This window comes from Uloborus diversus, chromosome 4 (genome assembly GCF_026930045.1).
Source record: "Uloborus diversus isolate 005 chromosome 4, Udiv.v.3.1, whole genome shotgun sequence".
Taxonomy (NCBI): domain Eukaryota; kingdom Metazoa; phylum Arthropoda; class Arachnida; order Araneae; family Uloboridae; genus Uloborus; species Uloborus diversus.
Window position 1 is genome coordinate 87121455 of NC_072734.1, and position 11754 is coordinate 87133208.

The following is an 11754-nucleotide window of genomic DNA, read 5'->3' on the forward strand; positions in this document are numbered from 1 at the left end:
GCGAGATAGAAACGCACATACATACGTACATACGGACGTCACGAGAAAATTCGTTGTAATTAACTGGGGGTGTCGTCAAAATGAATATTTCGGGTGTCTGTACGTTCCTAGGCATATATCCACGTGTGGTCGCGCCGAAAAAAAAAAACAACTCAACATTCATTCGGGGGGGGGGGGGGGGTGAGAAAAATGGAAATTAGGGCCTATTTTTGAGTGAAATTTTTTTCGCGAATACACTACTTCCTTTTTTTGTAAAAGGAAGTAATAATTCTCGCAGAAAATTCATATGGCGTACTGTAAATATTTTCTTCCCGGAGTTGGAAATTTTAGTTTAAAAAATTTTCCAACTGCAGATATATATATATATATATATATATAGTATATATATATATATATATCATATATAGTAAGCCCCTTCAATCAAAGAAATATAGAAAATTACATCATACATTTTCGAAAAAAAATTGCTAATTAACAAAAATAAATAAAAATATTTTTAAAATGTCTGCGATCATCCACAATCACATGTCGCAATAAGGGGAAAAAAATGGGTGAATTTTGGGTTCTTCACTCTTCATTTAGGGGCTTACTATCGGAAGCATCATCTGTTGAAAAACAGTTGAACTTAAATGTGGAACTCATGAGGGAAAAAAATTTACGGCCCATCACATGAAGTTTCTGCAAGAATTTGTTTTTTTTTATCATTAACTGTTTTCGTGCTATAATATTTTGAAAACAGTCAGTCTATTTCAGAACACCCTGTAGTAAAAAAATTTCAATAAATAAATAAATAAACAAATAAAAATAAAATCTTATGGACCATCACAAACATTTTCTACATCTTTCGTATAGCTACTGAATGGTTTAATTTTCGAAATTTCCAGTAAAAGCTAATCAGAATTAGATCACATGGAGATCTATCTGCATACCAAAATTTCTTTTATTCCTGAAACCACTTCTTGAGATCGAAATCAATGTCAGTGAGAAAATTTTGACTGTGTAACTCTACTGAAACGATTTAGTCGAAAGAAAACGGATTAGCACAAATTCATTTCAGGATTTATATCTCATTGGAAGTTTATAAAATTCTTCATCATCATTTCATGGGTAAAAGTACCCACAAACTGTTTTCACTTAGGACTGCACACATGAACAGACATAAATAAATTAAAACAAGAACATTAGATAAAATCATATATCAGTCAAACACTGTTGAATCTTACTCAATTTCTTTTGAAAAATATAAATAAGCAAAATTTCAGGACTCAACATTTTCGCTAAACAAGCACTCTTCTCTAAATCTATTAGATATAAAAGAAAACAAACAAAAAATGTATTTATCAGATTTGTTAAAACACTATTTTAGAAATTCAATTTTTTTATTAATGAACAAAGCGTAACGAAAATGCGTTTTTTTAAAACTATCGGTATCCGCATGGCTTTGCCTGTAGTAGAAAATTGAAAGGTTACGATTCGCCTCTACATTTACAAATGATGGGTGATGAATTTCTCGCCATTATACTATGTTAATTTGCTCGACCATGTTGTGGTAGTTTGCTCGGCCATGTTAGGGTAATTCGCTCGTCCATGTTATGGAAATTTGCTCGTCCATGTTGTGGAAATTTGCTCGTCCATGTTATGGAAATTTGCACTGTATTACCACAGAGGAATTAATTCCACCAATATTAGCTTAAAATTGGAAAAGAAAAAAAAAATAAAATCGAATTTTCGAAAAATCGCTTCGAGGTGCTCACCCCTATGCTACGAACAAATTTTGTGCCGAATGTCATGAAAACCGGCCTAATGGTCTTGGCGCTTTGCGCGTAACAGAATTCCCAGAGGCACAGATTTTCAGCTTTATTATTAGTAAAGAAAATATACATTTTATTTATACCTTTTACTTCGCAGTATTGTGTCTACCATTAAAGCATTAAGTTGTTTTTTCCTTTAATGTAGCTGTCATATCTGGAAATATTTATATAATCTAATAATCAGCGATATAATAAAATTCATATAAAGGCTACGTTTCACTAAATGCATATAAAGCGAGAAATTTCTTGCGAGATTTCTGACACTTCTGCTCAACTTAATGAAAGACTATTCATGGTCTCGCTGATACGTTCTTTTGTCATGTAAGTGCATATTATAAGACATCAAGGAAAAATGTCAACCAAAAGCTGAGACGCCAAACTTTGTTCTTCTGAAATCTGTTTATTCCTTAAGAAAGTATGAAATGCAACTCCTGAAATTGTGCACTGAAATAGTTGCTGAAGAATAAGTAACAAAGGAAATGCTAATAATGATATAAAAGTCGGAGAAATAAGATTAGGTAAAAGTTTGCAGCGACGCGCCGAGGGGGCATCTGGAGGGAAACGAACTGACCAAATTTTTATTAAAAATCAAAAATGATAATATTTTACCTTTATTTTTACACACATAAAATCTGGACAGTTGTATTTATTTCTACAAATATGCTTTAGGATTTTCTTTTTCACACAAAGTATTTCTAACTATTATAACTTTAACTGAATTGCAATATTCAGTAGGTAATGCATAAGACTTGTTTTGTATCGATACAAAGTACCAAAAAAACAGGGTGTCCGAAAAGCCCGTGACACATTTAAAAAATTTGTAGAAAATCAATAAATTGTCGTATGAATTTGCGGTTTGCACCATAATATTTCATAGGTTCAAGAGTTTTTATGACATCGGAAAAAATTAAAAGGGGAAAAAAAGAAGAAAAAAAGGCTAGGGTGTCAGTATATGCTGTGCTTGTAATTCTTCGTTTAGTAATTTTCATTCCTTTTTGCGTTTTCCCATGCTATTTAAATCGTTTTTGTTGACATGGGAAAACGCAAAAAGGAGTGAAAATTACTGAACGAAGAATTGGAAGCATAGCATATACTGACACCTTGGCTGCGAAATGCCTTTTTCCTTCTTCTTTTTTTCCCCTTTTAATTTTTTTTCGATGTCATAAAAACTCTTGAACCTGTGAAGTATTATAGTGCAAATTGCAAATTCATACGACACTTTGTTGGTTTTCTTTGAATTTTTTAAATGTGTCAAGGACATTTCCGACAATGATGCAATCCTAATGTCAGATGTATATTAAGTATGGTAATTCTCAAATAATGTTTTGTATGTTTATGGTATTCTACTATCTTCCTTTTTTAAAGTCATACAGTCAACCGATACGCATTAGGACCATTCCACGGAAAACGACCATTTTTTATCGCACGTGACGCTTCATATATTTCATTAAAAGTAATACTTTAAAATAATAATGAACAATTTTTTTCTGTGTACCAAATTACAAACTAATGTGTGGTCTTTTTCACAAAACATTTCGTCATTACCCTGTAAAATTATTAAATTTTAATGAAACGTATGAACCGTAACGTGCGGGACAAAGGGTTGACTTATTTTGTGGAATGGCCTATTAATGCACAAGGAACTCATAGTCGCGTTTCTGCAAAAAACAATATAGCGCTTGGACTGATTAATAACATTAAAAGTACAAATTCGCAGGTTCATAGTTCTGGTCAATGGAAATCAATGTATTTACATTTAGAGTTACGGTAAACCTAACCTGGCAGCATTGTGAAGGCTACCCAAATCCTAATCGCAGCATTGTAATGCTAACAGGTGAAGTTTTCTCCAAGCATAGTTACATAAATTGTACGTATTCGTGAGGAAAACTACTAATCAACGATAATTACTTAACTTTCAGCACTGATCACCAAACTACATACATCTTTGCATGATTAATAGTATTTATTTTGTAGTGCTAAAACCTCTAGCTCTGAACTTCCGAAACAATTTCACTCAGATAAGTGCCTGAAAGTTGGGGACAAGCAGTTGTCAAGGAAAATAAGTAGTTCAGAGATATTAATGTAAATTGATTAGGCAACAGCAGCAGGAAACGAATGATTTTCAACTGCACTTCAATAGCTAGTAATAATAATTGAATAAACATGTGTTCAGTTCAAAACCCGTTATACAAATAAGCAATAAATTGCTTTAGCTCTTTAAGAATTTAGCACTATTCTACTTTTATCGTTATTTGTAATGTTTTTGAGTATTTGAAAAGAAGTTGTATATTAGTAGCACTACCCGCCTCGGTCCATGATTAGACCTGTTAATTAAGTTAAGGGTTTAAAACAAATTCTCTTTATGCAGAAAAATCCCCTCTTTTGATTGAGGTAAGGTGAATATGGACAATGGTTTTTTATCCCATATTAGGGAATTTATATGAAAATTGTCTTAATTTCGAATAAAAAAGAGCTACCAATCGAAGTTATTTTTGAATTTGTCTCTTAACTGTTTCGGTACTAAACGAAACAAACTGCAAAGTCTGCCGGGTAGTTCTCTAGTTTTGCTCGTTATAGAATATAATCGTTTAAGGAATCTTATTTTAAAATCGTCATGTTTTTACAACAGGACTTTTTTTAATAGAAATTAGCAACATAGCTGCATTCTAATGATTGATATTCGGTTCTGTACTTGTATCAAAATTAGTCATAGTATGAGTTAACACTTGGTTCATAAGTGACGTTATTTTATTGTGGAGACAAAAAATTGCCGACAGACATGGGATAATTTACCAGTACGGCGTTTCTTATCACAATCTGAAACCCGGCAATTTCTTATTCTGCAGGTTGAGATTAGAATTTTGACTGACGGCAGCATCCAGCAGTAAGCTTGCAATACGATAAACCGCAAACCAGTGGTTGGAAAAAATACATTTTTTTTTTGTGGCAAACTACAACAGCAACTACTTTGTTATAGCTGTAGTTAACTACAATACAACTGCTTTTTTAAATGTAGCGACTACAAACTACTTTTTAAATGTAGTCGCTAATTCGCTACTTTTCAAAAAATAAGTAAATAAAAAGCACACACACTAAGGTGTCCCACAAAAAATGAAAGTCGATTTTTTAAGTCGCATACCCTCTTATATTTTTCCTCTTACGTCAAAACAATTGTAAAAAAAAAGTTTTATATAATTTGAACGGCAACCAGTGCTAACTTGCGTCTGAAAGTGTAAAGCACTTGTATGGTAGGCCTAAACCGAAAAAAATGGAGGGGGTGGGGAAAATTGAAATGGTTAAGATGACTGAGTTTTCTCAAATTGAACAAATCAGAATTTGTTTTGAAAATTACAGTACACAAAGAAAGAACACTATATTTTATAACAAAACTTGCGTTGAAGCAGTATTTTTTATTTTTGGCAGTAAATTTGAACCTTAAAAAAAAGTGTTTTTTTTTTTCATGGGGGCAAAGTGAAAAATAAAATATTTTTCTAATGAACTGTTTTCTATTCGATTATAAAACATATTCTTGATCAATGGAATCAGTAATTAAAAGATTTAATGAATAAATGAAAAGATAATGAAACAATAAACGAGCAGTTAAATGAATAAATCAATTAATATAGAATAAAATAAATGAGCGGAGTAAAAGAAGGAATGAACAAGAAAATAAAAGAATGAATGAATAAATAAGTGAATTACTAAATGAAGGAATGTAAATGCATTAATAATTGAAAACGTAATTGATTTATACTAAATGATTGAGTGAATAAATGAAACAAAAATGTTTCACTTTGCCCCGTATGTACTTGAGTAGTTGTATATATATTTTTTTCAAATACAAAAAAATTAATACTAGCTAAACTAATCCTGCATTGAATATTACAAGGTCTCAATCAATATTTTAAATGTTAATAACAAGAACTTTATCATTTTAAATCAACAAAAAATTTTTTGACCTACAACAAAATATTACAATATAAGTATCAATATTTCAAAATTGCCTATATAATCAAATGCTTTAATCTTCGGGGGTATTTCTTCTTGATTGGAATAGACTACATATGGTGGTACTACATAGTCAAAATAATACCAGATAGATGGAGCTAAAAGCAGAGTTCACCGTTTCACTTTGTCCCATGTTCCCCTACTTTTCTTTTTAAGTCAAGCTCTATTCAATGCAAATGTTGGTGAAATATGAAAATTACGATGCCAAAAAAACTAATGACTTCAAACAGATAGAATGTATGGCGTCAAATCCATATGACTGAGGTCAACTCGTATTTTTAACACCCTAATTTCTCATCGCATCCGCTAATGTACTTGTGTAAAGTTTGCGCCCGTCAAGTTCGTTTGAACCATGATTATTTTTTTTTTCAACTTTATTAAAAAGTAGTTTCCGGAAATCGCTACAAACTACTATTTTTTGTGTCGAACTACTCACTACACTACTTTTTTTTAAACTAGCACGCTACACTGTTAAAAATTCAGGAAACTTTTACAATAAATATTGCTGTAAAATGGAGTGTTTACAATACAGAAAAAAATACAGCAAATTGTACCAAAAACAATTAACGATTGCATCGCCAATCGATACACCAAGTGACTTACAGTGCGAAGCAGATAACACCGTATTTTCCCTCACTCGATGTGTCCCAACTTGTATGGTGGGCAGCAAAGCCTCCCGCCAATCCGAAGGTCCCAAGATCGAATCTACTGCTCACATTTTGTGTTTTTTCACTCTCGTTTATTATACTGCATAATTTTACAGTAAAATAGAATTTTACGGTAAAAGTTACTGGCAACATGGATGCCAGTAACTTTTATCGCAAAATTTCAGGATTTTTTCTAACAGTGTATATACTACAAACTACAAAAAAATGGAGCTACTACAGTAACGTCGTTACTTGTAGCGCGCTACTTCCAACCACTGCCGCAAACCCAGTGGGGTACGTTTCAAACTCTATCAAATTCTTAAATGTACTGGGAAGTATCTGTCTTTCTTACTAGAGGTATTAAAAAAACTTATCTCCACGTGAACGATGCTCAAATGCAGTTCGTATGTAAAAAATCTCCTACTCACTTCATCTACTAATCTAACTTACTGTAGGTAGCGCTACCAACACCTGTTTTACATGAAAGGGTTGAAAATCTAATCATTTGCATTTCATGACATCATCTAATCATATATTTCTTCCTTTCGTGCAAGCTTCATGAGTTCAAGCACGTCGCCTTCTTGGTGCAGCAATTTCAGTGGCCAGAAGTGTAACTTCATTTTCTCTCAACTTTGCTTTTACTTCCATGAAGAAAAAACTTTTTTTTTTAAAGTTCTCAGAGGACCTTAACCGTACGATCTGAATTTTTTGACAGAATTTAAAAAAAAAAAATTCGTTTAAAACAAAGAGCAAAATATCTAATGTCTCCCAAAAGTGTTCGTACACCTTGAAATTTTGTAGTAAAACCAAAATAACGCAAAACTGAATTCGAATATGAAGTCCAATTTTTTTTCACACCATTCCTATGCCATTCTGAATAAAACCCAGTAGTTTTTTTCAAAATATTGCCAGATTTTAGTTTTGAAATTTGTCAAAAAACGAAGAGAAAGAGAAAAGATACGCCACAAAAGTCATCGTACACTGAAATATTTTCGAACATATTCATGATTAAAGTTATCTAATGTCGTTTTTTTTTAATTATTTTTGCATTGTGTTGACTCTTAAAGGTCATTTGGCTTTAATTTTTTGTGTATTTATTTCTTAATATTTTGCTTATTACTTAAAAATGGCTGGTATTCGAAAAGAACCACAAACACCATTCGAAAGTTGAATTTTTTCCCCACAGTAGCGGTAAATTGGTTTGAAATGTCTCTAAATTAGTTCATTTATTCCATTCTACAGTAAAGTGCTTGATAAAATGCTTTAAAGAAAGGAATCGGATCGAAAGCAAGGTAAGAAAAGGTCAACTGGCAAAGTTAACAATGCGTGATCAGAAGTTTACAGTTAAAAAAATTATGAAAAATACACAATTGAGTGCTGAAAAAGTTTCTGCAGAATTGAATGAAACATTTTACGTTTAATTTTCACTTAAAATTGTTTGCCAAGTTCTCTGATTAGCTGGATTAAATGGGACCTCATCCCGCAGAAATTTTCTTGTTCGTGCGAAAAACAGTAAGCTTACGCTTTCCGACGTAATATCAATGATAAATAAGCTCAAAACGTTTTGGAACAACGTCTTACTTATAGATGAAAATAAATTCAACACTTTGGGTTAAATTGTTGTATAATTGTAAATAGAAGAAAAAATGAGGAATTTAATCTTAGGAACTTAGTTGGATCAGTTAATCATAGGACGGTGAAGGTGTTCTAGTGTAAGGGTGCATTACAGCATCAGGCTTAAAAATTTGGAATTTTTTGATGAAATAATGAATCATTCTGTTTATTTAAATATTTTAAAAAACTATTTTAAACTATTAGCCCAAAATTTGGTAATCGGAAACAACTTTGTTTTTTATCAAGATAACGACAAGAAGCACGCGTTTGCGTTTGGTGCCTCAAAAATTGTCCTTAATTTTAGAAATATCTCCTCAATCGCCAGATTTAAAATAATGGAACATATTTGGAGGTATCTGGTAGCTGGATTACGAAAATACACCATTGAAACGAAAAGCGAACTAGAAACAGTAAGACTCGAAGTGCGTCTGAACACTTACTCAGAAATCACACAAAAAAAGAAAGAAAAAAACAATGAAATCTATTCCCATACGTTTAAAAGCTGTTGTTGATACTGCATGATATTCTACTAAATAATAACTTTGTAAAAAGTTAGATTATTTACTAATTTTTTGACATTTTTTCAAAGTGTACGAAGACTTTTCTGAGATAAAATTTGCGCCAATTTTTGGTTTTTGATTTTTTAAAAATTATGTTTTAATGTTTTATTAAAAATTTTCATGTAGTTTTGTTAAGAATAGATCATAGATCTTATAATAAAATACCTATTCCGAAATATTAATTCTAACCAATGGATAATGGCCTATTTCATTGAAAGTCGTAAGTGTACGAACACTTTTCGGAGCCACTGTATGTATTAGGTTGATAAAAACGGAACACGAAAACATACTTGCCATACGTAAGACATAGTTAACTTTGCATTTCGATTTCGCGAAATTCAATTTTCGAGAACTTTTTTCGTGATCCCAAGGAGTTCGTAAAATCGGACGTCAAATGTTTAGAGCAGGAATTAGTAACTGGAGTTAGCAGGCCCATTCACTGGCTTAGTAAATGCTGAAGCAAAGATATCAAGCAACATAGTTCAACTTCGACGAAGACTAAACACGTTTTATGTTAAACGAATGGAAGAAACCTGATTTCTTACAATACTTTACTTTCAAATATGTCACGTGACTTGGTATCCTTGCTTTAAGCATTGAAGATTTCGCTCTCTACATCTTTTAATCCTTTCCTATGGTCAACTGCATGCGTATTGGCAACTCAAAATAAGCCCATTAAGGAAATAAACTCAATCTCTTCAAGCAACATCCAATCAATGCGCCAACACTTTTGTGCTGTAACAATCACCAGAACTTGATTCAGAAAGATCTCTTGTCACTTAGCTTATTGTTTCCTTATCATAACCAACAATATTTACGCTCTCCTACATTGAATAGAGGCTGTTGAAAAGTTAACTTTTGCCCAAACATTAACATAGATCTTTTTTTCTTCAGTTCAACAAGTACTATACTACGTCCATGGTTTGGCTTTCTGGTTACTATAGCAACATTAATAATGTTGGGGTCTTCCTTATTCAGATTCGTTCAACTTCCGGGATCTTCAATATTGAAAACGTGCTTGCTGAAGAAAATCAGTTTTCTCTCAATAACATGCAAAGCATTTGTTTGAATAATTTTGATTAAGCATTATCGCAAAACTTATATTGTGAGGAAGTTTATCTTTTTCGAGATACAATATTACTTGAAAAATCTTCACGGACAAGAACTTCGGAGAAGATGAAATTGATTTCGAATGAAGTGTAGTTTGTATTTAATCAAGAAGAGCTCCTGTCAGCAGAGATCAAGAGATAAACTAATATAACGAAGTGTTTTCGTTAGAAGTTATATACTGGTGAATAGAGTGATTCATAAATAATGACCGTCTTATCTGAATCTTAATATCTCTATTTTAATCAATTGCCTTTAAATAATGGAAAAAATAGAGCTCTTACTTTTTTAAGTATTTGCACGTTTGTCGTGGTTTTCATCGAAACACACTGTATATTTGCACAGATGCCAATAAAAAAACTGTTGTTTACTGGATTAGTTTGATTTTGCAAACTTGGTGCAAATCACTTTTGTACTCTCATGTAAACTTACGTAAAAACATTTTTGATTTAATTAGCACCATCTGCAATGTATAGGTTACGACGGAGGATTATATACATGTAAACTCTAGCTAAAGCTACACATTATCCAGCACATTTTAGGTGTTTTCATGCATGAGAAAGGAATTATAATAAATAGTATGACAAACTTAATATGTCCTTGAAGAAAAACCTGATCCTCTTACTTGCATATAATTTAGGGATTGTGGTCAACTCCCCCCCCCCCTCCCTTCCTCCCACTTATTAGTTCCAAAATAGATAAAAATTGCCAAACTAGTATGGTATTTCTAGAGGAACACCAAAATATTAAACTTATTTTTAAAAGTTCCAGATATTTTCGGTATATATTCCATGCAGCGTTGTTTTTTGTTTTTCGATTTTTTTTGCTCCTGTTTGCTCCTTTTTGTTAGGGAAAAAAGATTATTTTGTTATACATCGTATTTATTTACAAATAATAATAATGAACAAAATTATGCCATAAGAAGATTATGAGAACATATAAAAAAAATAACTGCATTTTTCATTCATTTTCGATCAATATTTCCTTCATACAATTCGAATTCAATTGCGGAATGATTTCAAGGCTTTTTTTTTCGTAACAGACGCTATGTTGCTGTTGACTCACCGCAATCGATGTAAGAAACAAAGTTTTAATTGACAATGCAGACCTAAAACGCGAAAATAGAGGATGTGCGACGTTCATGGATGGCCAAGTTTATTACCAACCGATGTGTTGTAACACGAAATCTGTCACCTAAATGTCTTATTAGCATTTACACTCAGCCCCTTTGGGTTACAAGCTGCTACATATGCCGAAAACCAGAGCTCCCAACCAACTTTTGAACATATTTTATTTGCAAGCGTATTTCAAATAGGTATTTTCCGAAAATGGAGACAAGCGAAGTGTAAGAGTCTGGCTACTAGTTGACTGAGAAAAGTTCAACAGCATGAAGACACTCCTAAAAAATGCCAATAGTATAGGGTTCTGCATTATCTCTTCGGAAATTGACCCCCCAAGATGTCATGCAATCAGAAAACATTTGGTTAAAATTTTATCATCCAAGACGCATTTCTGTACACGAAATGTAAATACTTAACGAAAATGTGAGCAAAAATGTTTAATAATAACGTGTTAATAAAAGAAAAAGTTAGGAAATAAAATAAATTTCTAATTATGAAAATTGCTTTGTAATAGTTTGTAAAGTAAAACATAGATTTTTCATAGCATTTTCGAATCTTCAGACATTAACCATTTTACACTGTAGTTTAATGTAATAAAGAAAATAAAACACATCCTAAACCTGCATTTTATGTCTTCCAACCTTTAAAAATTGAAAAGCTTAAAAGAAAAATGCATTGTATAAAAGGTAAAATAAATCGCCTCAGAAAAATGTAGACAGTTTCAGAGAAGTAGACTTGATCATTATAGCAGCCATTAGTGTTTTAGCTAAAGGATATCTGTAAAAAGCACCTTCAGCTACTTAGCTATGAAATAGTAAAAAAGTTGTCTCATAAGATATTATATACGATGTATTACATACAGTGCCCATTATTTTTGCAAACGTTA